General features: G+C 39.7%; 48 non-coding genes and 1 pseudogene across 48 annotated transcripts; 15 read left to right on the top strand and 34 right to left on the bottom strand.

Moving 5' to 3' along the window:
- Positions 1-2272: 2272 nt before the first annotated feature.
- Positions 2273-3318, bottom strand: LOC123475710 (annotated as a pseudogene).
- A 307-nt stretch (positions 3319-3625) lies between these two features.
- Positions 3626-3698, bottom strand: Trnak-uuu. Its single transcript has one exon. It is a non-coding gene; the product is annotated as a tRNA-Lys (tRNA).
- A 100-nt stretch (positions 3699-3798) lies between these two features.
- On the top strand, positions 3799-3871 carry Trnam-cau. Its single transcript has one exon. It is a non-coding gene; the product is annotated as a tRNA-Met (tRNA).
- A 639-nt stretch (positions 3872-4510) lies between these two features.
- Positions 4511-4592, bottom strand: Trnas-gcu. Its single transcript has one exon. It is a non-coding gene; the product is annotated as a tRNA-Ser (tRNA).
- Positions 4593-5410: 818 nt separating this feature from the next.
- Positions 5411-5482, bottom strand: Trnaq-cug. Its single transcript has one exon. It is a non-coding gene; the product is annotated as a tRNA-Gln (tRNA).
- A 112-nt stretch (positions 5483-5594) lies between these two features.
- On the bottom strand, positions 5595-5676 carry Trnas-gcu. The gene has a single exon. It is a non-coding gene; the product is annotated as a tRNA-Ser (tRNA).
- Positions 5677-5966: 290 nt separating this feature from the next.
- Positions 5967-6039, top strand: Trnam-cau. Its single transcript has one exon. It is a non-coding gene; the product is annotated as a tRNA-Met (tRNA).
- A 638-nt stretch (positions 6040-6677) lies between these two features.
- Positions 6678-6759, bottom strand: Trnas-gcu. Its single transcript has one exon. It is a non-coding gene; the product is annotated as a tRNA-Ser (tRNA).
- Positions 6760-7761: 1002 nt separating this feature from the next.
- On the bottom strand, positions 7762-7843 carry Trnas-gcu. Its single transcript has one exon. It is a non-coding gene; the product is annotated as a tRNA-Ser (tRNA).
- An 819-nt stretch (positions 7844-8662) lies between these two features.
- On the bottom strand, positions 8663-8734 carry Trnaq-cug. Its single transcript has one exon. It is a non-coding gene; the product is annotated as a tRNA-Gln (tRNA).
- A 1012-nt stretch (positions 8735-9746) lies between these two features.
- Positions 9747-9818, bottom strand: Trnaq-cug. Its single transcript has one exon. It is a non-coding gene; the product is annotated as a tRNA-Gln (tRNA).
- A 484-nt stretch (positions 9819-10302) lies between these two features.
- On the top strand, positions 10303-10375 carry Trnam-cau. The gene has a single exon. It is a non-coding gene; the product is annotated as a tRNA-Met (tRNA).
- A 455-nt stretch (positions 10376-10830) lies between these two features.
- Trnaq-cug lies at positions 10831-10902 on the bottom strand. Its single transcript has one exon. It is a non-coding gene; the product is annotated as a tRNA-Gln (tRNA).
- A 112-nt stretch (positions 10903-11014) lies between these two features.
- On the bottom strand, positions 11015-11096 carry Trnas-gcu. The gene has a single exon. It is a non-coding gene; the product is annotated as a tRNA-Ser (tRNA).
- A 290-nt stretch (positions 11097-11386) lies between these two features.
- Positions 11387-11459, top strand: Trnam-cau. Its single transcript has one exon. It is a non-coding gene; the product is annotated as a tRNA-Met (tRNA).
- Positions 11460-11914: 455 nt separating this feature from the next.
- Trnaq-cug lies at positions 11915-11986 on the bottom strand. Its single transcript has one exon. It is a non-coding gene; the product is annotated as a tRNA-Gln (tRNA).
- Positions 11987-12098: 112 nt separating this feature from the next.
- On the bottom strand, positions 12099-12180 carry Trnas-gcu. The gene has a single exon. It is a non-coding gene; the product is annotated as a tRNA-Ser (tRNA).
- A 290-nt stretch (positions 12181-12470) lies between these two features.
- Positions 12471-12543, top strand: Trnam-cau. Its single transcript has one exon. It is a non-coding gene; the product is annotated as a tRNA-Met (tRNA).
- A 457-nt stretch (positions 12544-13000) lies between these two features.
- Positions 13001-13072, bottom strand: Trnaq-cug. Its single transcript has one exon. It is a non-coding gene; the product is annotated as a tRNA-Gln (tRNA).
- A 112-nt stretch (positions 13073-13184) lies between these two features.
- On the bottom strand, positions 13185-13266 carry Trnas-gcu. The gene has a single exon. It is a non-coding gene; the product is annotated as a tRNA-Ser (tRNA).
- Positions 13267-13556: 290 nt separating this feature from the next.
- Trnam-cau lies at positions 13557-13629 on the top strand. Its single transcript has one exon. It is a non-coding gene; the product is annotated as a tRNA-Met (tRNA).
- A 455-nt stretch (positions 13630-14084) lies between these two features.
- Trnaq-cug lies at positions 14085-14156 on the bottom strand. Its single transcript has one exon. It is a non-coding gene; the product is annotated as a tRNA-Gln (tRNA).
- Positions 14157-14268: 112 nt separating this feature from the next.
- Positions 14269-14350, bottom strand: Trnas-gcu. Its single transcript has one exon. It is a non-coding gene; the product is annotated as a tRNA-Ser (tRNA).
- Positions 14351-14640: 290 nt separating this feature from the next.
- Trnam-cau lies at positions 14641-14713 on the top strand. The gene has a single exon. It is a non-coding gene; the product is annotated as a tRNA-Met (tRNA).
- Positions 14714-15168: 455 nt separating this feature from the next.
- On the bottom strand, positions 15169-15240 carry Trnaq-cug. Its single transcript has one exon. It is a non-coding gene; the product is annotated as a tRNA-Gln (tRNA).
- A 112-nt stretch (positions 15241-15352) lies between these two features.
- Trnas-gcu lies at positions 15353-15434 on the bottom strand. Its single transcript has one exon. It is a non-coding gene; the product is annotated as a tRNA-Ser (tRNA).
- A 290-nt stretch (positions 15435-15724) lies between these two features.
- Trnam-cau lies at positions 15725-15797 on the top strand. Its single transcript has one exon. It is a non-coding gene; the product is annotated as a tRNA-Met (tRNA).
- A 455-nt stretch (positions 15798-16252) lies between these two features.
- Positions 16253-16324, bottom strand: Trnaq-cug. Its single transcript has one exon. It is a non-coding gene; the product is annotated as a tRNA-Gln (tRNA).
- A 112-nt stretch (positions 16325-16436) lies between these two features.
- Positions 16437-16518, bottom strand: Trnas-gcu. The gene has a single exon. It is a non-coding gene; the product is annotated as a tRNA-Ser (tRNA).
- Positions 16519-16808: 290 nt separating this feature from the next.
- Positions 16809-16881, top strand: Trnam-cau. Its single transcript has one exon. It is a non-coding gene; the product is annotated as a tRNA-Met (tRNA).
- Positions 16882-17335: 454 nt separating this feature from the next.
- Trnaq-cug lies at positions 17336-17407 on the bottom strand. The gene has a single exon. It is a non-coding gene; the product is annotated as a tRNA-Gln (tRNA).
- A 112-nt stretch (positions 17408-17519) lies between these two features.
- Positions 17520-17601, bottom strand: Trnas-gcu. Its single transcript has one exon. It is a non-coding gene; the product is annotated as a tRNA-Ser (tRNA).
- A 290-nt stretch (positions 17602-17891) lies between these two features.
- Positions 17892-17964, top strand: Trnam-cau. The gene has a single exon. It is a non-coding gene; the product is annotated as a tRNA-Met (tRNA).
- A 455-nt stretch (positions 17965-18419) lies between these two features.
- Trnaq-cug lies at positions 18420-18491 on the bottom strand. Its single transcript has one exon. It is a non-coding gene; the product is annotated as a tRNA-Gln (tRNA).
- A 112-nt stretch (positions 18492-18603) lies between these two features.
- Trnas-gcu lies at positions 18604-18685 on the bottom strand. The gene has a single exon. It is a non-coding gene; the product is annotated as a tRNA-Ser (tRNA).
- Positions 18686-18975: 290 nt separating this feature from the next.
- Positions 18976-19048, top strand: Trnam-cau. The gene has a single exon. It is a non-coding gene; the product is annotated as a tRNA-Met (tRNA).
- A 455-nt stretch (positions 19049-19503) lies between these two features.
- On the bottom strand, positions 19504-19575 carry Trnaq-cug. Its single transcript has one exon. It is a non-coding gene; the product is annotated as a tRNA-Gln (tRNA).
- A 112-nt stretch (positions 19576-19687) lies between these two features.
- On the bottom strand, positions 19688-19769 carry Trnas-gcu. The gene has a single exon. It is a non-coding gene; the product is annotated as a tRNA-Ser (tRNA).
- Positions 19770-20059: 290 nt separating this feature from the next.
- Trnam-cau lies at positions 20060-20132 on the top strand. The gene has a single exon. It is a non-coding gene; the product is annotated as a tRNA-Met (tRNA).
- Positions 20133-20587: 455 nt separating this feature from the next.
- Positions 20588-20659, bottom strand: Trnaq-cug. Its single transcript has one exon. It is a non-coding gene; the product is annotated as a tRNA-Gln (tRNA).
- Positions 20660-20771: 112 nt separating this feature from the next.
- Trnas-gcu lies at positions 20772-20853 on the bottom strand. Its single transcript has one exon. It is a non-coding gene; the product is annotated as a tRNA-Ser (tRNA).
- Positions 20854-21143: 290 nt separating this feature from the next.
- On the top strand, positions 21144-21216 carry Trnam-cau. The gene has a single exon. It is a non-coding gene; the product is annotated as a tRNA-Met (tRNA).
- Positions 21217-21670: 454 nt separating this feature from the next.
- On the bottom strand, positions 21671-21742 carry Trnaq-cug. Its single transcript has one exon. It is a non-coding gene; the product is annotated as a tRNA-Gln (tRNA).
- Positions 21743-21854: 112 nt separating this feature from the next.
- On the bottom strand, positions 21855-21936 carry Trnas-gcu. Its single transcript has one exon. It is a non-coding gene; the product is annotated as a tRNA-Ser (tRNA).
- Positions 21937-22226: 290 nt separating this feature from the next.
- Trnam-cau lies at positions 22227-22299 on the top strand. The gene has a single exon. It is a non-coding gene; the product is annotated as a tRNA-Met (tRNA).
- Positions 22300-22753: 454 nt separating this feature from the next.
- Positions 22754-22825, bottom strand: Trnaq-cug. Its single transcript has one exon. It is a non-coding gene; the product is annotated as a tRNA-Gln (tRNA).
- Positions 22826-22937: 112 nt separating this feature from the next.
- On the bottom strand, positions 22938-23019 carry Trnas-gcu. The gene has a single exon. It is a non-coding gene; the product is annotated as a tRNA-Ser (tRNA).
- Positions 23020-23309: 290 nt separating this feature from the next.
- Trnam-cau lies at positions 23310-23382 on the top strand. The gene has a single exon. It is a non-coding gene; the product is annotated as a tRNA-Met (tRNA).
- Positions 23383-23836: 454 nt separating this feature from the next.
- On the bottom strand, positions 23837-23908 carry Trnaq-cug. The gene has a single exon. It is a non-coding gene; the product is annotated as a tRNA-Gln (tRNA).
- Positions 23909-24347: the final 439 nt, after the last annotated feature.

Below are 24347 nucleotides of genomic sequence, written 5' to 3'. Positions count from 1 at the left end.
AACCTGTGGATACCTGTGGATTCCACAGGTAATCGGCCTGAGGAAAGAAGAGGGAGAAGAATGGGTACCCTTTTTTTAATACTTTCCTTTTCTCACTTTTCTTCCCTTGGGCCGATTCTCTTTGGATTTGGTAACCAAAACAGTAAACAAAAGGGGAAACATAAAAATTTAACAGATTTCCTTTTAAATACGTCACAAAAATTTATACTAAAATAAAGCTTGTTCAATTATATTTCACATTACATTATTCCAAGTTGTATTCTGTTAACTGGAAAGGTTTCGCGAATATTTGTTTGCGACACCCTCTTTTCCCTATGCGAATTACTAAAGAGAAACACGAACTAGAGGTAAACTTGGCGGATTCAAAAGGAGTGCGTTAAACCCCCCGAAACCAAAGGGGTACACGTCAGTCACTTCCTCTATTAAGAAAAACAACATATCTAAGGCTCGCTTCGTTTCTATTAACAAATTATTATCAATTATTCTTTAACCAATAATTATTTAAAAAAAAACAATAAACAATTATCCATTGGAAACTCTAATGATGAAATGATGAAATGATGAAATTAAATTAAATTATTAACAATTATTCATTCAAAAATTAATTGTAATTTCAAATTATTTAAAATTATGCATTGTAAAATTTAATTTGAAATTTTCTAAATAATTTTATATTTAATTTTAAATAACTATTGAAAAAAACTTAAGACTTGGCTATGTCTGAAGAAAAAACAAACAGGAGCAGCACTCGTGGTAAGGCCGAAAAAACATTCAACTTAACATATAATGACAAAAACATGAATTAGTTAACTTTATATACAGCTACCAATCACTAGCGCAAGGAATAATATCGTTTTTAAAACAGGCTAATCTTAAGACAATGCTTTGTCTTTAAAAAAAGAGAGAATAAGCCCTCTTGGTAAGGCCGAAAAACCTTAGACTTAACATATAATGACAAAAACATGACAAATTAAACTTGAAATACAGCTACCAATCACTAGCGCGAGGAATAATATCGAATTTAAAACAGACAAATCTTAAGACAATGCTTTGTCTAAACAAAAGAAAGAATCAGACCTCTTGGTAAGGCCGGCAAAAAAAAATTAAACTTAACATATAATGACAAAAATATGAATAAGTCAACTTTAAATACAGCTAACAATCACTAGCGGGAGGAATAATATCGTATTTAAAACAGACAAATCTTAAGACAATGCTTTGTCTAAACAAAAGAAAGAATCAGACCTCTTGGTAAGGCCGGCAAAAAAAAATTAAACTTAACATATAATGACAAAAATATGAATAAGACAACTTTAAATACAGCTACCAATCACTAGCGGAAGGAATAATATCGTATTTAAAAAAGCCGAATCTTAAGACAATGCTTTGTCTGTTACTTTGAAAAAATGAAGACAAAGGTATGTCTTAAGTCGGTGAGCATATGTTGCCCTAAGAGGATGATTGGCAGATTCATGAATAAAATTTTTTACATAGTTTTGATAGCCTTCTTCTGACAGTATGGAAGTATTTAATTTCCACAAACCAGCAGGGGATCTAGTACGATGTGGGAGATCGATATTGCAGGTAAAAGTTGATTGTACCGATTGATGATCACTAACCGACAAAGATTGCAAATAAATATTTACAAAATTCTCTGCAAAAGATCGGCTAGCATATATCCTATCAAGTCGAGAAGAACCGGAGGGATGGTAAAAGGTGTGCCCCGGTTCACTTTTATTTAGCTTTTTCCAGATATCTACCAGATCAAGACCAGTAACCATCTCTTTCAAAGCATAGCTGATAATATTACTTTGGGAAGAGAAGGAGTCGGAGCATGCCTTATCTTGGATGTCGTCTACGCAGTTAAAATCGCCCATCAACACGAAGGGCAGTCGAGTAGTTATTGTGTAAGCAGGGACGGTTTGACGAAGAAAGTTGTTTCTCTCGGTTTTTACGTGACTACCTGACGGAGCATAGATATTAATGAACGTGAAACATTTCACGTCAATAGATATAAGCCTTCCGTCGGGTTCTAGAAGTAATCGAGAATAGTCCAGACCATGTCTAATGAGAATGGCTGTTCCATTTTTGTTGGGACCGACATTTGCCAACAAACGGTAGCGACTTTCAATAATTGGACAAGAATGAAATGCTACCTCTTGAAGTCCCACGATATCTAGGTTACCGTCCCTGCAGAAGTTAAAAAGAATTTGACGTCGCTCGACTGACCTAATCCCTCCAATGTTGATAGATGCGATTTTTAGCTTTGCAGTCATTTAAATGGTTTCTTGGGTTGAGAAGTGGACAAGGTTGGTCTAGAATTCTGGGGTGTCAATGTTGGTTTGAAACGTTTGCTTTGTGGTACAGTGGGAACTTTCAGGTGGTCACTTGTTTTGTCAGTTTCCATGGACTCAACTTCCCCCAAATTGGGTTCCACTGGTTCCATGGAAATTGTCATAGGTTCCGAGTCATCAGGTTGTGTTTCAGGGATTATCATTTGAGCGGGCGGAGTCTGTCGTGGTGGGTCGTCTGTGGATTTAACGGGTTGTTCGGTGGGAGAAATTTCTAAAATGGGAGTCCCCCCTGAGAGTGAACTTTGTAATCCACACTCAAGAAGGGCCTTAGAAACCATGGGGTCTACATCTAAGGGTAGAGTGACGGGTTTTTCCGGGACTGTCTCTGTCTTTTTAGTCATTTTATTACTGGGCTTTTGGACAATGATAGGTTCCTTATTACGTCTCAAAGTTGGGCAGTTGTAGCTAAAATGGGTTTCGTCGTCACACAGTCTGCAAGTAGGTTTTGTCCCTCATACTTTACCATGGCACGATAGCTGCCAATAGTAATGTATGAGGGAATATTCTTAGTCAACGTCATTCGTACTATCATCCAAGTGGCAAGGACAGGGTATAAAACGTCATCCTCTGCCACCCGATAGCGTTCCCAACGAGCATCAATTATGGTTCCAAATTCCTTCAGACGTGTCTTTACTACTCCCAAGTCTAGATTCTGTGGAATCCCTGCAATTCTGACAAATTTCTCCGGAATATTACTGTCCCTGATGACTACATTAACTTCTTTCCCTTCCAATTCCGTCCTGACGATACCACTGTGTTGGGACAAAAAATTTGAGGTGTATGCCTCTGTCGTAAACGTAATTCTAGCGACCTGATTTCTCGTATCTAGCACAGCAACTAGGCCTAAGAGATCCTGTGGCTCAACCTTCAAACTACGCACAAACCCATGTACCGCACGCATACTCAATCTCGGGAATTGAACCCCAAAATCGACATCTACACTATTGAGCCACTTGGCAGCCATTGTCCCCTAGACAATGTAAACAAACTGCCAAGGGGGAAGGGGGGGCCCCCACACAAGTAAACAAAACACCGAAAAGGATAAATTTGGGGAAAACAAGAGAACAACAAGAAAACTATACAAAATAAACACTCTAGAATATGAAAATAACAACAAAAAGTAATGAAAATCAGCAATAAACTCACAAATTGATGGGGAAACAGGAGAACACAAAAAACACTTCTGCATCCAAGTACTAACGGGACCCGACGTAGCTTAACTTCCGGGAGCTGACGAGACCGGGTGAGTTCTACATACATTCGAAGCACTACGCCCGATGAGGGACTTGAACCCTCGACCTCAGGATTAAAAGTCCCGCGCTCTACCGGCTGAGCTAACCGGGCTTACTTACCGCGTTCTGGGATAGCAATATCAATTATTTTTTTAATATACCTTACGAAACATTGTCCTCTTTTAAATTGTAACTTTTGTTACAGGTCAGACGCCTCGATAGCGCAGTAGGCAGCGCGCGAGTCTCATAATCTCGAGGTCGTGAGTTCGAACCTCACTCGGGGCAGTTACTTGCTATTAAACAATGTTATTTTTGTGCCAATACGCAGGTTCACTTCGTGCGGAGATGGGTGTTTTCTAGATGTTGTACTTAATGTGACCCACGTTAAATGATTCAGAAGAATACAGTATAATGTAAGCTACGTCAATTCATTTTTATTTACTGTTCCATATTGTGTATCTAAGTTGTATTTGGCGAGAAAAAGAAATTAAAGTTGTGGACAAAGAAGTTTGGGAAAGGAGAAAGGGGAAGAATCATTTATACGGTTTAGCTATCAAGGTTAAAACAATTTAAAGGACTCAGAGGAGATAATTAAACCGTTGACTGAAGGAATAAGTTTAAAGGGTAGAGGTGGAAACTTTCAAAGAAGAAATGACAAAAAAGGTGGCGTTTACCACGAGAATATCTTCTACGAATAGGAGAATAAAACACCAGATTTTCTTTTGGTTTCTTATAATAAGAGGCCCTACTGAGATTTGAACTCAGATTATCAGAGTCAGAGTCTGAAGTGCTAACCATTACACCATACGACCCGTTTGAAACACCGATCTTTCATCCAGAATATACAGCAATCAATGTTTGTTTTCACAACAACACGGTAGCGAGATGCGCCAGTCATTCGTCATTAAAAGAAAGAATACTAATCGACGAAGATGGGATTCGAACCCACGCGTGCAATGCACAATGGATTAGCAGTCCATCACCTTAACCACTCGGTCACCTCGTCTAAAAGCAGAATCAAACTTCACTTGACTAACATTTATCCGTAAACAAGAACTTTTAATCATCTATTCAGCAACTACGTGTGCAATTTAACAGACAGAAAGCAACATTCGAAGCACTACGCCCGATGAGGGACTTGAACCCTCGACCTCAGGATTAAAAGTCCCGCGCTCTACCGGCTGAGCTAACCGGGCTTACATACCGCGTTCTGGGATAGCAATATCAATTATTTCTTTAATATACCTTACGAAACATTGTCCTCTTTTAAATTGTAACTTTTGTTACAGGTCAGACGCCTCGATAGCGCAGTAGGCAGCGTGCGAGTCTCATAATCTCGAGGTCGTGAGTTCGAACCTCACTCGGGGCAGTTACTTGCTATTAAACAATGTTATTTTTGTGCCAATACGCAGGTTCACTTCGTGCGGAGATGGGTGTTTTCTAGATGTTGTACTTAATGTGACCCACGTTAAATGATTCAGAAGAATACAGTATAATGTAAGCTACGTCAATTCATTTTTATTTACTGTTCCATATTGTGTATCTAAGTTGTATTTGGCGAGAAAAAGAAATTAAAGTTGTGGACAAAGAAGTTTGGGAAAGGAGAAAGGGGAAGAATCATTTATACGGTTTAGCTATCAAGGTTAAAACAATTTAAAGGACTCAGAGGAGATAATTAAACCGTTGACTGAAGGAATAAGTTTAAAGGGTAGAGGTGGAAACTTTCAAAGAAGAAATGACAAAAAAGGTGGCGTTTACCACGAGAATATCTTCTACGAATAGGAGAATAAACAACCAGATTTTCTTTTGGTTTCTTATAATAAGAGGCCCTACTGAGATTTGAACTCAGATTATCAGAGTCAGAGTCTGAAGTGCTAACCATTACACCATAGGACCCGTTTGAAACACCGATCTTTCATCCAGAATATACAGCAATCAATGTTTGTTTTCACAACAACACGGTAGCGAGATGCGCCAGTCATTCGTCATTAAAAGAAAGAATACTAATCGACGAAGATGGGATTCGAACCCACGCGTGCAATGCACAATGGATTAGCAGTCCATCACCTTAACCACTCGGTCACCTCGTCTAAAAGCAGAATCAAACTTCACTTGACTAACACTTATCCGTAAACAAGAACTTTTAATCATCTATGCAGCAACTACGTGTGCAATTTAACAGACAGAAAGCAACATTCGAAGCACTACGCCCGATGAGGGACTTGAACCCTCGACCTCAGGATTAAAAGTCCCGCGCTCTACCGGCTGAGCTAACCGGGCTTACTTACCGCGTTCTGGGATAGCAATATCAATTATTTCTTTAATATACCTTACGAAACATTGTCCTCTTTTAAATTGTAACTTTTGTTACTGGTCAGACGCCTCGATAGCGCAGTAGGCAGCGCGCGAGTCTCATAATCTCGAGGTCGTGAGTTCGAACCTCACTCGGGGCAGTTACTTGCTATTAAACAATGTTATTTTTGTGCCAATACGCAGGTTCACTTCGTGCGGAGATGGGTGTTTTCTAGATGTTGTACTTAATGTGACCCACGTTAAATGATTCAGAAGAATACAGTATAATGTAAGCTACGTCAATTCATTTTTATTTACTGTTCCATATTGTGTATCTAAGTTGTATTTGGCGAGAAAAAGAAATTAAAGTTGTGGACAAAGAAGTTTGGGAAAGGAGAAAGGGGAAGAATCATTTATACGGTTTAGCTATCAAGGTTAAAACAATTTAAAGGACTCAGAGGAGATAATTAAACCGTTGACTGAAGGAATAAGTTTAAAGGGTAGAGGTGGAAACTTTCAAAGAAGAAATGACAAAAAGGTGGCGTTTACCACGAGAATATCTTCTACGAATAGGAGAATAAACAACCAGATTTTCTTTTGGTTTCTTATAATAAGAGGCCCTACTGAGATTTGAACTCAGATTATCAGAGTCAGAGTCTGAAGTGCTAACCATTACACCATACGACCCGTTTGAAACACCGATCTTTCATCCAGAATATACAGCAATCAATGTTTGTTTTCACAACAACACGGTAGCGAGATGCGCCAGTCATTCGTCATTAAAAGAAAGAATACTAATCGACGAAGATGGGATTCGAACCCACGCGTGCAATGCACAATGGATTAGCAGTCCATCACCTTAACCACTCGGTCACCTCGTCTAAAAGCAGAATCAAACTTCACTTGACTAACACTTATCCGTAAACAAGAACTTTTAATCATCTATGCAGCAACTACGTGTGCAATTTAACAGACAGAAAGCAACATTCGAAGCACTACGCCCGATGAGGGACTTGAACCCTCGACCTCAGGATTAAAAGTCCCGCGCTCTACCGGCTGAGCTAACCGGGCTTACTTACCGCGTTCTGGGATAGCAATATCAATTATTTCTTTAATATACCTTACGAAACATTGTCCTCTTTTAAATTGTAACTTTTGTTACAGGTCAGACGCCTCGATAGCGCAGTAGGCAGCGTGCGAGTCTCATAATCTCGAGGTCGTGAGTTCGAACCTCACTCGGGGCAGTTACTTGCTATTAAACAATGTTATTTTTGTGCCAATACGCAGGTTCACTTCGTGCGGAGATGGGTGTTTTCTAGATGTTGTACTTAATGTGACCCACGTTAAATGATTCAGAAGAATACAGTATAATGTAAGCTACGTCAATTCATTTTTATTTACTGTTCCATATTGTGTATCTAAGTTGTATTTGGCGAGAAAAAGAAATTAAAGTTGTGGACAAAGAAGTTTGGGAAAGGAGAAAGGGGAAGAATCATTTATACGGTTTAGCTATCAAGGTTAAAACAATTTAAAGGACTCAGAGGAGATAATTAAACCGTTGACTGAAGGAATAAGTTTAAAGGGTAGAGGTGGAAACTTTCAAAGAAGAAATGACAAAAAAGGTGGCGTTTACCACGAGAATATCTTCTACGAATAGGAGAATAAACAACCAGATTTTCTTTTGGTTTCTTATAATAAGAGGCCCTACTGAGATTTGAACTCAGATTATCAGAGTCAGAGTCTGAAGTGCTAACCATTACACCATACGACCCGTTTGAAACACCGATCTTTCATCCAGAATATACAGCAATCAATGTTTGTTTTCACAACAACACGGTAGCGAGATGCGCCAGTCATTCGTCATTAAAAGAAAGAATACTAATCGACGAAGATGGGATTCGAACCCACGCGTGCAATGCACAATGGATTAGCAGTCCATCACCTTAACCACTCGGTCACCTCGTCTAAAAGCAGAATCAAACTTCACTTGACTAACACTTATCCGTAAACAAGAACTTTTAATCATCTATGCAGCAACTACGTGTGCAATTTAACAGACAGAAAGCAACATTCGAAGCACTACGCCCGATGAGGGACTTGAACCCTCGACCTCAGGATTAAAAGTCCCGCGCTCTACCGGCTGAGCTAACCGGGCTTACATACCGCGTTCTGGGATAGCAATATCAATTATTTCTTTAATATACCTTACGAAACATTGTCCTCTTTTAAATTGTAACTTTTGTTACAGGTCAGACGCCTCGATAGCGCAGTAGGCAGCGCGCGAGTCTCATAATCTCGAGGTCGTGAGTTCGAACCTCACTCGCGGCAGTTACTTGCTATTAAACAATGTTATTTTTGTGGCCAATACGCAGGTTCACTTCGTGCGGAGATGGGTGTTTTCTAGATGTTGTACTTAATGTGACCCACGTTAAATGATTCAGAAGAATACAGTATAATGTAAGCTACGTCAATTCATTTTTATTTACTGTTCCATATTGTGTATCTAAGTTGTATTTGGCGAGAAAAAGAAATTAAAGTTGTGGACAAAGAAGTTTGGGAAAGGAGAAAGGGGAAGAATCATTTATACGGTTTAGCTATCAAGGTTAAAACAATTTAAAGGACTCAGAGGAGATAATTAAACCGTTGACTGAAGGAATAAGTTTAAAGGGTAGAGGTGGAAACTTTCAAAGAAGAAATGACAAAAAAGGTGGCGTTTACCACGAGAATATCTTCTACGAATAGGAGAATAAACAACCAGATTTTCTTTTGGTTTCTTATAATAAGAGGCCCTACTGAGATTTGAACTCAGATTATCAGAGTCAGAGTCTGAAGTGCTAACCATTACACCATAGGACCCGTTTGAAACACCGATCTTTCATCCAGAATATACAGCAATCAATGTTTGTTTTCACAACAACACGGTAGCGAGATGCGCCAGTCATTCGTCATTAAAAGAAATAATACTAATCGACGAAGATGGGATTCGAACCCACGCGTGCAATGCACAATGGATTAGCAGTCCATAACCTTAACCACTCGGTCACCTCGTCTAAAAGCAGAATCAAACTTCACTTGACTAACACTTATCCGTAAACAAGAACTTTTAATCATCTATGCAGCAACTACGTGTGCAATTTAACAGACAGAAAGCAACATTCGAAGCACTACGCCCGATGAGGGACTTGAACCCTCGACCTCAGGATTAAAAGTCCCGCGCTCTACCGGCTGAGCTAAACGGGCTTACATACCGCGTTCTGGGATAGCAATATCAATTATTTCTTTAATATACCTTACGAAACATTGTCCTCTTTTAAATTGTAACTTTTGTTACAGGTCAGACGCCTCGATAGCGCAGTAGGCAGCGCGCGAGTCTCATAATCTCGAGGTCGTGAGTTCGAACCTCACTCGCGGCAGTTACTTGCTATTAAACAATGTTATTTTTGTGCCAATACGCAGGTTCACTTCGTGCGGAGATGGGTGTTTTCTAGATGTTGTACTTAATGTGACCCACGTTAAATGATTCAGAAGAATACAGTATAATGTAAGCTACGTCAATTCATTTTTATTTACTGTTCCATATTGTGTATCTAAGTTGTATTTGGCGAGAAAAAGAAATTAAAGTTGTGGACAAAGAAGTTTGGGAAAGGAGAAAGGGGAAGAATCATTTATACGGTTTAGCTATCAAGGTTAAAACAATTTAAAGGACTCAGAGGAGATAATTAAACCGTTGACTGAAGGAATAAGTTTAAAGGGTAGAGGTGGAAACTTTCAAAGAAGAAATGACAAAAAAGGTGGCGTTTACCACGAGAATATCTTCTACGAATAGGAGAATAAACAACCAGATTTTCTTTTGGTTTCTTATAATAAGAGGCCCTACTGAGATTTGAACTCAGATTATCAGAGTCAGAGTCTGAAGTGCTAACCATTACACCATAGGACCCGTTTGAAACACCGATCTTTCATCCAGAATATACAGCAATCAATGTTTGTTTTCACAACAACACGGTAGCAAGATGCGCCAGTCATTCGTCATTAAAAGAAAGAATACTAATCGACGAAGATGGGATTCGAACCCACGCGTGCAATGCATAATGGATTAGCAGTCCATCACCTTAACCACTCGGTCACCTCGTCTAAAAGCAGAATCAAACTTCACTTGACTAACACTTATCCGTAAACAAGAACTTTTAATCATCTATGCAGCAACTACGTGTGCAATTTAACAGACAGAAAGCAACATTCGAAGCACTACGCCCGATGAGGGACTTGAACCCTCGACCTCAGGATTAAAAGTCCCGCGCTCTACCGGCTGAGCTAACCGGGCTTACTTACCGCGTTCTGGGATAGCAATATCAATTATTTCTTTAATATACCTTACGAAACATTGTCCTCTTTTAAATTGTAACTTTTGTTACAGGTCAGACGCCTCGATAGCGCAGTAGGCAGCGCGCGAGTCTCATAATCTCGAGGTCGTGAGTTCGAACCTCACTCGGGGCAGTTACTTGCTATTAAACAATGTTATTTTTGTGCCAATACGCAGGTTCACTTCGTGCGGAGATGGGTGTTTTCTAGATGTTGTACTTAATGTGACCCACGTTAAATGATTCAGAAGAATACAGTATAATGTAAGCTACGTCAATTCATTTTTATTTACTGTTCCATATTGTGTATCTAAGTTGTATTTGGCGAGAAAAAGAAATTAAAGTTGTGGACAAAGAAGTTTGGGAAAGGAGAAAGGGGAAGAATCATTTATACGGTTTAGCTATCAAGGTTAAAACAATTTAAAGGACTCAGAGGAGATAATTAAACCGTTGACTGAAGGAATAAGTTTAAAGGGTAGAGGTGGAAACTTTCAAAGAAGAAATGACAAAAAAGGTGGCGTTTACCACGAGAATATCTTCTACGAATAGGAGAATAAACAACCAGATTTTCTTTTGGTTTCTTATAATAAGAGGCCCTACTGAGATTTGAACTCAGATTATCAGAGTCAGAGTCTGAAGTGCTAACCATTACACCATAGGACCCGTTTGAAACACCGATCTTTCATCCAGAATATACAGCAATCAATGTTTGTTTTCACAACAACACGGTAGCGAGATGCGCCAGTCATTCGTCATTAAAAGAAAGAATACTAATCGACGAAGATGGGATTCGAACCCACGCGTGCAATGCACAATGGATTAGCAGTCCATCACCTTAACCACTCGGTCACCTCGTCTAAAAGCAGAATCAAACTTCACTTGACTAACACTTATCCGTAAACAAGAACTTTTAATCATCTATGCAGCAACTACGTGTGCAATTTAACAGACAGAAAGCAACATTCGAAGCACTACGCCCGATGAGGGACTTGAACCCTCGACCTCAGGATTAAAAGTCCCGCGCTCTACCGGCTGAGCTAACCGGGCTTACTTACCGCGTTCTGGGATAGCAATATCAATTATTTCTTTAATATACCTTACGAAACATTGTCCTCTTTTAAATTGTAACTTTTGTTACAGGTCATACGCCTCGATAGCGCAGTAGGCAGCGCGCGAGTCTCATAATCTCGAGGTCGTGAGTTCGAACCTCACTCGGGGCAGTTACTTGCTATTAAACAATGTTATTTTTGTGCCAATACGCAGGTTCACTTCGTGCGGAGATGGGTGTTTTCTAGATGTTGTACTTAATGTGACCCACGTTAAATGATTCAGAAGAATACAGTATAATGTAAGCTACGTCAATTCATTTTTATTTACTGTTCCATATTGTGTATCTAAGTTGTATTTGGCGAGAAAAAGAAATTAAAGTTGTGGACAAAGAAGTTTGGGAAAGGAGAAAGGGGAAGAATCATTTATACGGTTTAGCTATCAAGGTTAAAACAATTTAAAGGACTCAGAGGAGATAATTAAACCGTTGACTGAAGGAATAAGTTTAAAGGGTAGAGGTGGAAACTTTCAAAGAAGAAATGACAAAAAAGGTGGCGTTTACCACGAGAATATCTTCTACGAATAGGAGAATAAACAACCAGATTTTCTTTTGGTTTCTTATAATAAGAGGCCCTACTGAGATTTGAACTCAGATTATCAGAGTCAGAGTCTGAAGTGCTAACCATTACACCATAGGACCCGTTTGAAACACCGATCTTTCATCCAGAATATACAGCAATCAATGTTTGTTTTCACAACAACACGGTAGCGAGATGCGCCAGTCATTCGTCATTAAAAGAAAGAATACTAATCGACGAAGATGGGATTCGAACCCACGCGTGCAATGCACAATGGATTAGCAGTCCATCACCTTAACCACTCGGTCACCTCGTCTAAAAGCAGAATCAAACTTCACTTGACTAACACTTATCCGTAAACAAGAACTTTTAATCATCTATGCAGCAACTACGTGTGCAATTTAACAGACAGAAAGCAACATTCGAAGCACTACGCCCGATGAGGGACTTGAACCCTCGACCTCAGGATTAAAAGTCCCGCGCTCTACCGGCTGAGCTAACCGGGCTTACTTACCGCGTTCTGGGATAGCAATATCAATTATTTCTTTAATATACCTTACGAAACATTGTCCTCTTTTAAATTGTAACTTTTGTTACAGGTCATACGCCTCGATAGCGCAGTAGGCAGCGCGCGAGTCTCATAATCTCGAGGTCGTGAGTTCGAACCTCACTCGGGGCAGTTACTTGCTATTAAACAATGTTATTTTTGTGCCAATACGCAGGTTCACTTCGTGCGGAGATGGGTGTTTTCTAGATGTTGTACTTAATGTGACCCACGTTAAATGATTCAGAAGAATACAGTATAATGTAAGCTACGTCAATTCATTTTTATTTACTGTTCCATATTGTGTATCTAAGTTGTATTTGGCGAGAAAAAAGAAATTAAAGTTGTGGACAAAGAAGTTTGGGAAAGGAGAAAGGGGAAGAATCATTTATACGGTTTAGCTATCAAGGTTAAAACAATTTAAAGGACTCAGAGGAGATAATTAAACCGTTGACTGAAGGAATAAGTTTAAAGGGATAGAGGTGGAAACTTTCAAAGAAGAAATGACAAAAAAGGTGGCGTTTACCACGAGAATATCTTCTACGAATAGGAGAATAAACAACCAGATTTTCTTTTGGTTTCTTATAATAAGAGGCCCTACTGAGATTTGAACTCAGATTATCAGAGTCAGAGTCTGAAGTGCTAACCATTACACCATAGGACCCGTTTGAAACACCGATCTTTCATCCAGAATATACAGCAATCAATGTTTGTTTTCACAACAACACGGTAGCGAGATGCGCCAGTCATTCGTCATTAAAAGAAAGAATACTAATCGACGAAGATGGGATTCGAACCCACGCGTGCAATGCACAATGGATTAGCAGTCCATCACCTTAACCACTCGGTCACCTCGTCTAAAAGCAGAATCAAACTTCACTTGACTAACACTTATCCGTAAACAAGAACTTTTAATCATCTATGCAGCAACTACGTGTGCAATTTAACAGACAGAAAGCAACATTCGAAGCACTACGCCCGATGAGGGACTTGAACCCTCGACCTCAGGATTAAAAGTCCCGCGCTCTACCGGCTGAGCTAACCGGGCTTACTTGCCGCGTTCTGGGATAGCAATATCAATTATTTCTTTAATATACCTTACGAAACATTGTCCTCTTTTAAATTGTAACTTTTGTTACAGGTCATACGCCTCGATAGCGCAGTAGGCAGCGCGCGAGTCTCATAATCTCGAGGTCGTGAGTTCGAACCTCACTCGGGGCAGTTACTTGCTATTAAACAATGTTATTTTTGTGCCAATACGCAGGTTCACTTCGTGCGGAGATGGGTGTTTTCTAGATGTTGTACTTAATGTGACCCACGTTAAATGATTCAGAAGAATACAGTATAATGTAAGCTACGTCAATTCATTTTTATTTACTGTTCCATATTGTGTATCTAAGTTGTATTTGGCGAGAAAAAGAAATTAAAGTTGTGGACAAAGAAGTTTGGGAAAGGAGAAAGGGGAAGAATCATTTATACGGTTTAGCTATCAAGGTTAAAACAATTTAAAGGACTCAGAGGAGATAATTAAACCGTTGACTGAAGGAATAAGTTTAAAGGGTAGAGGTGGAAACTTTCAAAGAAGAAATGACAAAAAAGGTGGCGTTTACCACGAGAATATCTTCTACGAATAGGAGAATAAACAACCAGATTTTCTTTTGGTTTCTTATAATAAGAGGCCCTACTGAGATTTGAACTCAGATTATCAGAGTCAGAGTCTGAAGTGCTAACCATTACACCATAGGACCCGTTTGAAACACCGATCTTTCATCCAGAATATACAGCAATCAATGTTTGTTTTCACAACAACACGGTAGCGAGATGCGCCAGTCATTCGTCATTAAAAGAAAGAATACTAATCGACGAAGATGGGATTCGAACCCACGCGTGCAATGCACAATGGATTAGCAGTCCATCACCTTAACCACTCGGTCACCTCGTCTAAAAGCAGAATCAAACTTCACTTGACTAACACTTATCCGTAAACAAGAACTTTTAATCATCTATGCAGCAACTACGTGTGCAATTTAACAGACAGAAAGCAACATTCGAAGCACTACGCCCGATGAGGGACTTGAACCCTCGACCTCAGGATTAAAAGTCCCGCGCTCTACCGGCTGAGCTAACCGGGCTTACTTACCGCGTTCTGGGATAGCAATATCAATTATTTCTTTAATATACCTTACGAAACATTGTCCTCTTTTAAATTGTAACTTTTGTTACAGGTCATACGCCTCGATAGCGCAGTAGGCAGCGCGCGAGTCTCATAATCTCGAGGTCGTGAGTTCGAACCTCACTCGGGGCAGTTACTTGCTATTAAACAATGTTATTTTTGTGCCAATACGCAGGTTCACTTCGTGCGGAGATGGGTGTTTTCTAGATGTTGTACTTAATGTGACCCACGTTAAATGATTCAGAAGAATACAGTATAATGTAAGCTACGTCAATTCATTTTTATTTACTGTTCCATATTGTGTATCTAAGTTGTATTTGGCGAGAAAAAGAAATTAAAGTTGTGGACAAAGAAGTTTGGGAAAGGAGAAAGGGGAAGAATCATTTATACGGTTTAGCTATCAAGGTTAAAACAATTTAAAGGACTCAGAGGAGATAATTAAACCGTTGACTGAAGGAATAAGTTTAAAGGGTAGAGGTGGAAACTTTCAAAGAAGAAATGACAAAAAAGGTGGCGTTTACCACGAGAATATCTTCTACGAATAGGAGAATAAACAACCAGATTTTCTTTTGGTTTCTTATAATAAGAGGCCCTACTGAGATTTGAACTCAGATTATCAGAGTCAGAGTCTGAAGTGCTAACCATTACACCATAGGACCCGTTTGAAACACCGATCTTTCATCCAGAATATACAGCAATCAATGTTTGTTTTCACAACAACACGGTAGCGAGATGCGCCAGTCATTCGTCATTAAAAGAAAGAATACTAATCGACGAAGATGGGATTCGAACCCACGCGTGCAATGCACAATGGATTAGCAGTCCATCACCTTAACCACTCGGTCACCTCGTCTAAAAGCAGAATCAAACTTCACTTGACTAACACTTATCCGTAAACAAGAACTTTTAATCATCTATGCAGCAACTACGTGTGCAATTTAACAGACAGAAAGCAACATTCGAAGCACTACGCCCGATGAGGGACTTGAACCCTCGACCTCAGGATTAAAAGTCCCGCGCTCTACCGGCTGAGCTAACCGGGCTTACTTACCGCGTTCTGGGATAGCAATATCAATTATTTCTTTAATATACCTTACGAAACATTGTCCTCTTTTAAATTGTAACTTTTGTTACAGGTCATACGCCTCGATAGCGCAGTAGGCAGCGCGCGAGTCTCATAATCTCGAGGTCGTGAGTTCGAACCTCACTCGGGGCAGTTACTTGCTATTAAACAATGTTATTTTTGTGCCAATACGCAGGTTCACTTCGTGCGGAGATGGGTGTTTTCTAGATGTTGTACTTAATGTGACCCACGTTAAATGATTCAGAAGAATACAGTATAATGTAAGCTACGTCAATTCATTTTTATTTACTGTTCCATATTGTGTATCTAAGTTGTATTTGGCGAGAAAAAGAAATTAAAGTTGTGGACAAAGAAGTTTGGGAAAGGAGAAAGGGGAAGAATCATTTATACGGTTTAGCTATCAAGGTTAAAACAATTTAAAGGACTCAGAGGAGATAATTAAACCGTTGACTGAAGGAATAAGTTTAAAGGGTAGAGGTGGAAACTTTCAAAGAAGAAATGACAAAAAAGGTGGCGTTTACCACGAGAATATCTTCTACGAATAGGAGAATAAACAACCAGATTTTCTTTTGGTTTCTTATAATAAGAGGCCCTACTGAGATTTGAACTCAGATTATCAGAGTCAGAGTCTGAAGTGCTAACCATTACACCATAGGACCCGTTTGAAACACCGATCTTTCATCCAGAATATACAGCAATCAATGTTTGTTTTCACAACAACACGGTAGCGAGATGCGCCAGTCATTCGTCATTAAAAGAAAGAATACTAATCGACGAAGATGGGATTCGAACCCACGCGTGCAATGCACAATGGATTAGCAGTCCATCACCTTAACCACTCGGTCACCTCGTCTAAAAGCAGAATCAAACTTCACTTGACTAACACTTATCCGTAAACAAGAACTTTTAATCATCTATGCAGCAACTACGTGTGCAATTTAACAGACAGAAAGCAACATTCGAAGCACTACGCCCGATGAGGGACTTGAACCCTCGACCTCAGGATTAAAAGTCCCGCGCTCTACCGGCTGAGCTAACCGGGCTTACTTACCGCGTTCTGGGATAGCAATATCAATTATTTCTTTAATATACCTTACGAAACATTGTCCTCTTTTAAATTGTAACTTTTGTTACAGGTCATACGCCTCGATAGCGCAGTAGGCAGCGCGCGAGTCTCATAATCTCGAGGTCGTGAGTTCGAACCTCACTCGGGGCAGTTACTTGCTATTAAACAATGTTATTTTTGTGCCAATACGCAGGTTCACTTCGTGCGGAGATGGGTGTTTTCTAGATGTTGTACTTAATGTGACCCACGTTAAATGATTCAGAAGAATACAGTATAATGTAAGCTACGTCAATTCATTTTTATTTACTGTTCCATATTGTGTATCTAAGTTGTATTTGGCGAGAAAAAGAAATTAAAGTTGTGGACAAAGAAGTTTGGGAAAGGAGAAAGGGGAAGAATCATTTATACGGTTTAGCTATCAAGGTTAAAACAATTTAAAGGACTCAGAGGAGATAATTAAACCGTTGACTGAAGGAATAAGTTTAAAGGGTAGAGGTGGAAACTTTCAAAGAAGAAATGACAAAAAGGTGGCGTTTACCACGAGAATATCTTCTACGAATAGGAGAATAAACAACCAGATTTTCTTTTGGTTTCTTATAATAAGAGGCCCTACTGAGATTTGAACTCAGATTATCAGAGTCAGAGTCTGAAGTGCTAACCATTACACCATAGGACCCGTTTGAAACACCGATCTTTCATCCAGAATATACAGCAATCAATGTTTGTTTTCACAACAACACGGTAGCGAGATGCGCCAGTCATTCGTCATTAAAAGAAAGAATACTAATCGACGAAGATGGGATTCGAACCCACGCGTGCAATGCACAATGGATTAGCAGTCCATCACCTTAACCACTCGGTCACCTCGTCTAAAAGCAGAATCAAACTTCACTTGACTAACACTTATCCGTAAACAAGAACTTTTAATCATCTATGCAGCAACTACGTGTGCAATTTAACAGACAGAAAGCAACATTCGAAGCACTACGCCCGATGAGGGACTTGAACCCTCGACCTCAGGATTAAAAGTCCCGCGCTCTACCGGCTGAGCTAACCGGGCTTACTTACCGCGTTCTGGGATAGCAATATCAATTATTTCTTTAATATACCTTACGAAACATTGTCCTCTTTTAAATTGTAACTTTTGTTACAGGTCATACGCCTCGATAGCGCAGTAGGCAGCGCGCGAGTCTCATAATCTCGAGGTCGTGAGTTCGAACCTCACTCGGGGCAGTTACTTGCTATTAAACAATGTTATTTTTGTGCCAATACGCAGGTTCACTTCGTGCGGAGATGGGTGTTTTCTAGATGTTGTACTTAATGTGACCCACGTTAAATGATTCAGAAGAATACAGTATAATGTAAGCTACGTCAATTCATTTTTATTTACTGTTCCATATTGTGTATCTAAGTTGTATTTGGCGAGAAAAAGAAATTAAAGTTGTGGACAAAGAAGTTTGGGAAAGGAGAAAGGGGAAGAATCATTTATACGGTTTAGCTATCAAGGTTAAAACAATTTAAAGGACTCAGAGGAGATAATTAAACCGTTGACTGAAGGAATAAGTTTAAAGGGTAGAGGTGGAAACTTTCAAAGAAGAAATGACAAAAAAGGTGGCGTTTACCACGAGAATATCTTCTACGAATAGGAGAATAAACAACCAGATTTTCTTTTGGTTTCTTATAATAAGAGGCCCTACTGAGATTTGAACTCAGATTATCAGAGTCAGAGTCTGAAGTGCTAACCATTACACCATAGGACCCGTTTGAAACACCGATCTTTCATCCAGAATATACAGCAATCAATGTTTGTTTTCACAACAACACGGTAGCGAGATGCGCCAGTCATTCGTCATTAAAAGAAAGAATACTAATCGACGAAGATGGGATTCGAACCCACGCGTGCAATGCACAATGGATTAGCAGTCCATCACCTTAACCACTCGGTCACCTCGTCTAAAAGCAGAATCAAACTTCACTTGACTAACACTTATCCGTAAACAAGAACTTTTAATCATCTATGCAGCAACTACGTGTGCAATTTAACAGACAGAAAGCAACATTCGAAGCACTACGCCCGATGAGGGACTTGAACCCTCGACCTCAGGATTAAAAGTCCCGCGCTCTACCGGCTGAGCTAACCGGGCTTACTTACCGCGTTCTGGGATAGCAATATCAATTATTTCTTTAATATACCTTACGAAACATTGTCCTCTTTTAAATTGTAACTTTTGTTACAGGTCATACGCCTCGATAGCGCAGTAGGCAGCGCGCGAGTCTCATAATCTCGAGGTCGTGAGTTCGAACCTCACTCGGGGCAGTTACTTGCTATTAAACAATGTTATTTTTGTGCCAATACGCAGGTTCACTTCGTGCGGAGATGGGTGTTTTCTAGATGTTGTACTTAATGTGACCCACGTTAAATGATTCAGAAGAATACAGTATAATGTAAGCTACGTCAATTCATTTTTATTTACTGTTCCATATTGTGTATCTAAGTTGTATTTGGCGAGAAAAAGAAATTAAAGTTGTGGACAAAGAAGTTTGGGAAAGGAGAAAGGGGAAGAATCATTTATACGGTTTAGCTATCAAGGTTAAAACAATTTAAAGGACTCAGAGGAGATAATTAAACCGTTGACTGAAGGAATAAGTTTAAAGGGTAGAGGTGGAAACTTTCAAAGAAGAAATGACAAAAAAGGTGGCGTTTACCACGAGAATATCTTCTACGAATAGGAGAATAAACAACCAGATTTTCTTTTGGTTTCTTATAATAAGAGGCCCTACTGAGATTTGAACTCAGATTATCAGAGTCAGAGTCTGAAGTGCTAACCATTACACCATAGGACCCGTTTGAAACACCGATCTTTCATCCAGAATATACAGCAATCAATGTTTGTTTTCACAACAACACGGTAGCGAGATGCGCCAGTCATTCGTCATTAAAAGAAAGAATACTAATCGACGAAGATGGGATTCGAACCCACGCGTGCAATGCACAATGGATTAGCAGTCCATCACCTTAACCACTCGGTCACCTCGTCTAAAAGCAGAATCAAACTTCACTTGACTAACACTTATCCGTAAACAAGAACTTTTAATCATCTATGCAGCAACTACGTGTGCAATTTAACAGACAGAAAGCAACATTCGAAGCACTACGCCCGATGAGGGACTTGAACCCTCGACCTCAGGATTAAAAGTCCCGCGCTCTACCGGCTGAGCTAACCGGGCTTACTTACCGCGTTCTGGGATAGCAATATCAATTATTTCTTTAATATACCTTACGAAACATTGTCCTCTTTTAAATTGTAACTTTTGTTACAGGTCATACGCCTCGATAGCGCAGTAGGCAGCGCGCGAGTCTCATAATCTCGAGGTCGTGAGTTCGAACCTCACTCGGGGCAGTTACTTGCTATTAAACAATGTTATTTTTGTGCCAATACGCAGGTTCACTTCGTGCGGAGATGGGTGTTTTCTAGATGTTGTACTTAATGTGACCCACGTTAAATGATTCAGAAGAATACAGTATAATGTAAGCTACGTCAATTCATTTTTATTTACTGTTCCATATTGTGTATCTAAGTTGTATTTGGCGAGAAAAAGAAATTAAAGTTGTGGACAAAGAAGTTTGGGAAAGGAGAAAGGGGAAGAATCATTTATACGGTTTAGCTATCAAGGTTAAAACAATTTAAAGGACTCAGAGGAGATAATTAAACCGTTGACTGAAGGAATAAGTTTAAAGGGTAGAGGTGGAAACTTTCAAAGAAGAAATGACAAAAAAGGTGGCGTTTACCACGAGAATATCTTCTACGAATAGGAGAATAAACAACCAGATTTTCTTTTGGTTTCTTATAATAAGAGGCCCTACTGAGATTTGAACTCAGATTATCAGAGTCAGAGTCTGAAGTGCTAACCATTACACCATAGGACCCGTTTGAAACACCGATCTTTCATCCAGAATATACAGCAATCAATGTTTGTTTTCACAACAACACGGTAGCGAGATGCGCCAGTCATTCGTCATTAAAAGAAAGAATACTAATCGACGAAGATGGGATTCGAACCCACGCGTGCAATGCACAATGGATTAGCAGTCCATCACCTTAACCACTCGGTCACCTCGTCTAAAAGCAGAATCAAACTTCACTTGACTAACACTTATCCGTAAACAAGAACTTTTAATCATCTATGCAGCAACTACGTGTGCAATTTAACAGACAGAAAGCAACATTCGAAGCACTACGCCCGATGAGGGACTTGAACCCTCGACCTCAGGATTAAAAGTCCCGCGCTCTACCGGCTGAGCTAACCGGGCTTACTTACCGCGTTCTGGGATAGCAATATCAATTATTTCTTTAATATACCTTACGAAACATTGTCCTCTTTTAAATTGTAACTTTTGTTACAGGTCATACGCCTCGATAGCGCAGTAGGCAGCGCGCGAGTCTCATAATCTCGAGGTCGTGAGTTCGAACCTCACTCGGGGCAGTTACTTGCTATTAAACAATGTTATTTTTGTGCCAATACGCAGGTTCACTTCGTGCGGAGATGGGTGTTTTCTAGATGTTGTACTTAATGTGACCCACGTTAAATGATTCAGAAGAATACAGTATAATGTAAGCTACGTCAATTCATTTTTATTTACTGTTCCATATTGTGTATCTAAGTTGTATTTGGCGAGAAAAAGAAATTAAAGTTGTGGACAAAGAAGTTTGGGAAAGGAGAAAGGGGAAGAATCATTTATACGGTTTAGCTATCAAGGTTAAAACAATTTAAAGGACTCAGAGGAGATAATTAAACCGTTGACTGAAGGAATAAGTTTAAAGGGTAGAGGTGGAAACTTTCAAAGAAGAAATGACAAAAAGGTGGCGTTTACCACGAGAATATCTTCTACGAATAGGAGAATAAACAACCAGATTTTCTTTTGGTTTCTTATAATAAGAGGCCCTACTGAGATTTGAACTCAGATTATCAGAGTCAGAGTCTGAAGTGCTAACCATTACACCATAGGACCCGTTTGAAACACCGATCTTTCATCCAGAATATACAGCAATCAATGTTTGTTTTCACAACAACACGGTAGCGAGATGCGCCAGTCATTCGTCATTAAAAGAAAGAATACTAATCGACGAAGATGGGATTCGAACCCACGCGTGCAATGCACAATGGATTAGCAGTCCATCACCTTAACCACTCGGTCACCTCGTCTAAAAGCAGAATCAAACTTCACTTGACTAACACTTATCCGTAAACAAGAACTTTTAATCATCTATGCAGCAACTACGTGTGCAATTTAACAGACAGAAAGCAACATTCGAAGCACTACGCCCGATGAGGGACTTGAACCCTCGACCTCAGGATTAAAAGTCCCGCGCTCTACCGGCTGAGCTAACCGGGCTTACTTACCGCGTTCTGGGATAGCAATATCAATTATTTCTTTAATATACCTTACGAAACATTGTCCTCTTTTAAATTGTAACTTTTGTTACAGGTCATACGCCTCGATAGCGCAGTAGGCAGCGCGCGAGTCTCATAATCTCGAGGTCGTGAGTTCGAACCTCACTCGGGGCAGTTACTTGCTATTAAACAATGTTATTTTTGTGCCAATACGCAGGTTCACTTCGTGCGGAGATGGGTGTTTTCTAGATGTTGTACTTAATGTGACCCACGTTAAATGATTCAGAAGAATACAGTATAATGTAAGCTACGTCAATTCATTTTTATTTACTGTTCCATATTGTGTATCTAAGTTGTATTTGGCGAGAAAAAGAAATTAAAGTTGTGGACAAAGAAGTTTGGGAAAGGAGAAAGGGGAAGAATCATTTATACGGTTTAGCTATCAAGGTTAAAACAATTTAAAGGACTCAGAGGAGATAATTAAACCGTTGACTGAAGGAATAAGTTTAAAGGGTAGAGGTGGAAACTTTCAAAGAAGAAATGACAAAAAGGTGGCGTTTACCACGAGAATATCTTCTACGAATAGGAGAATAAACAACCAGATTTTCTTTTGGTTTCTTATAATAAGAGGCCCTACTGAGATTTGAACTCAGATTATCAGAGTCAGAGTCTGAAGTGCTAACCATTACACCATAGGACCCGTTTGAAACACCGATCTTTCATCCAGAATATACAGCAATCAATGTTTGTTTTCACAACAACACGGTAGCGAGATGCGCCAGTCATTCGTCATTAAAAGAAAGAATACTAATCGACGAAGATGGGATTCGAACCCACGCGTGCAATGCACAATGGATTAGCAGTCCATCACCTTAACCACTCGGTCACCTCGTCTAAAAGCAGAATCAAACTTCACTTGACTAACACTTATCCGTAAACAAGAACTTTTAATCATCTATGCAGCAACTACGTGTGCAATTTAACAGACAGAAAGCAACATTCGAAGCACTACGCCCGATGAGGGACTTGAACCCTCGACCTCAGGATTAAAAGTCCCGCGCTCTACCGGCTGAGCTAACCGGGCTTACTTACCGCGTTCTGGGATAGCAATATCAATTATTTCTTTAATATACCTTACGAAACATTGTCCTCTTTTAAATTGTAACTTTTGTTACAGGTCATACGCCTCGATAGCGCAGTAGGCAGCGCGCGAGTCTCATAATCTCGAGGTCGTGAGTTCGAACCTCACTCGGGGCAGTTACTTGCTATTAAACAATGTTATTTTTGTGCCAATACGCAGGTTCACTTCGTGCGGAGATGGGTGTTTTCTAGATGTTGTACTTAATGTGACCCACGTTAAATGATTCAGAAGAATACAGTATAATGTAAGCTACGTCAATTCATTTTTATTTACTGTTCCATATTGTGTATCTAAGTTGTATTTGGCGAGAAAAAGAAATTAAAGTTGTGGACAAAGAAGTTTGGGAAAGGAGAAAGGGGAAGAATCATTTATACGGTTTAGCTATCAAGGTTAAAACAATTTAAAGGACTCAGAGGAGATAATTAAACCGTTGACTGAAGGAATAAGTTTAAAGGGTAGAGGTGGAAACTTTCAAAGAAGAAATGACAAAAAGGTGGCGTTTAACACGAGAATATCTTCTACGAATAGGAGAATAAACAACCAGATTTTCTTTTGGTTTCTTATAATAAGAGGCCCTACTGAGATTTGAACTCAGATTATCAGAGTCAGAGTCTGAAGTGCTAACCATTACACCATAGGACCCGTTTGAAACACCGATCTTTCATCCAGAATATACAGCAATCAATGTTTGTTATCACAACAACACGGTAGCGAGATGCGCCAGTCATTCGTCATTAAAAGAAAGAATACTAATCGACGAAGATGGGATTCGAACCCACGCGTGCAATGCACAATGGATTAGCAGTCCATCACCTTAACCACTCGGGTCACCTCGTCTAATAGCAGAATCAAACTTCACTTGACTAACACTTATCCGTAAACAAGAACTTTTAATCATCTATGCAGCAACTACGTGTGCAATTTAACAGACAGAAAGCAACATTCGAAGCACTACGCCCGATGAGGGACTTGAACCCTCGACCTCAGGATTAAAAGTCCCGCGCTCTACCGGCTGAGCTAACCGAGGCTTACTTACCGCGTTCTGGGATAGCAATATCAATTAGCAATCAAACGGGCTAAC

This window comes from Daphnia magna, linkage group LG9, assembly GCF_020631705.1.
Source record: "Daphnia magna isolate NIES linkage group LG9, ASM2063170v1.1, whole genome shotgun sequence".
NCBI lineage: Eukaryota > Metazoa > Arthropoda > Branchiopoda > Diplostraca > Daphniidae > Daphnia > Daphnia magna.
The sequence above is the reverse complement of the archived record's forward strand: the minus strand, read 5'-3'. Positions and strand labels throughout refer to the sequence as shown.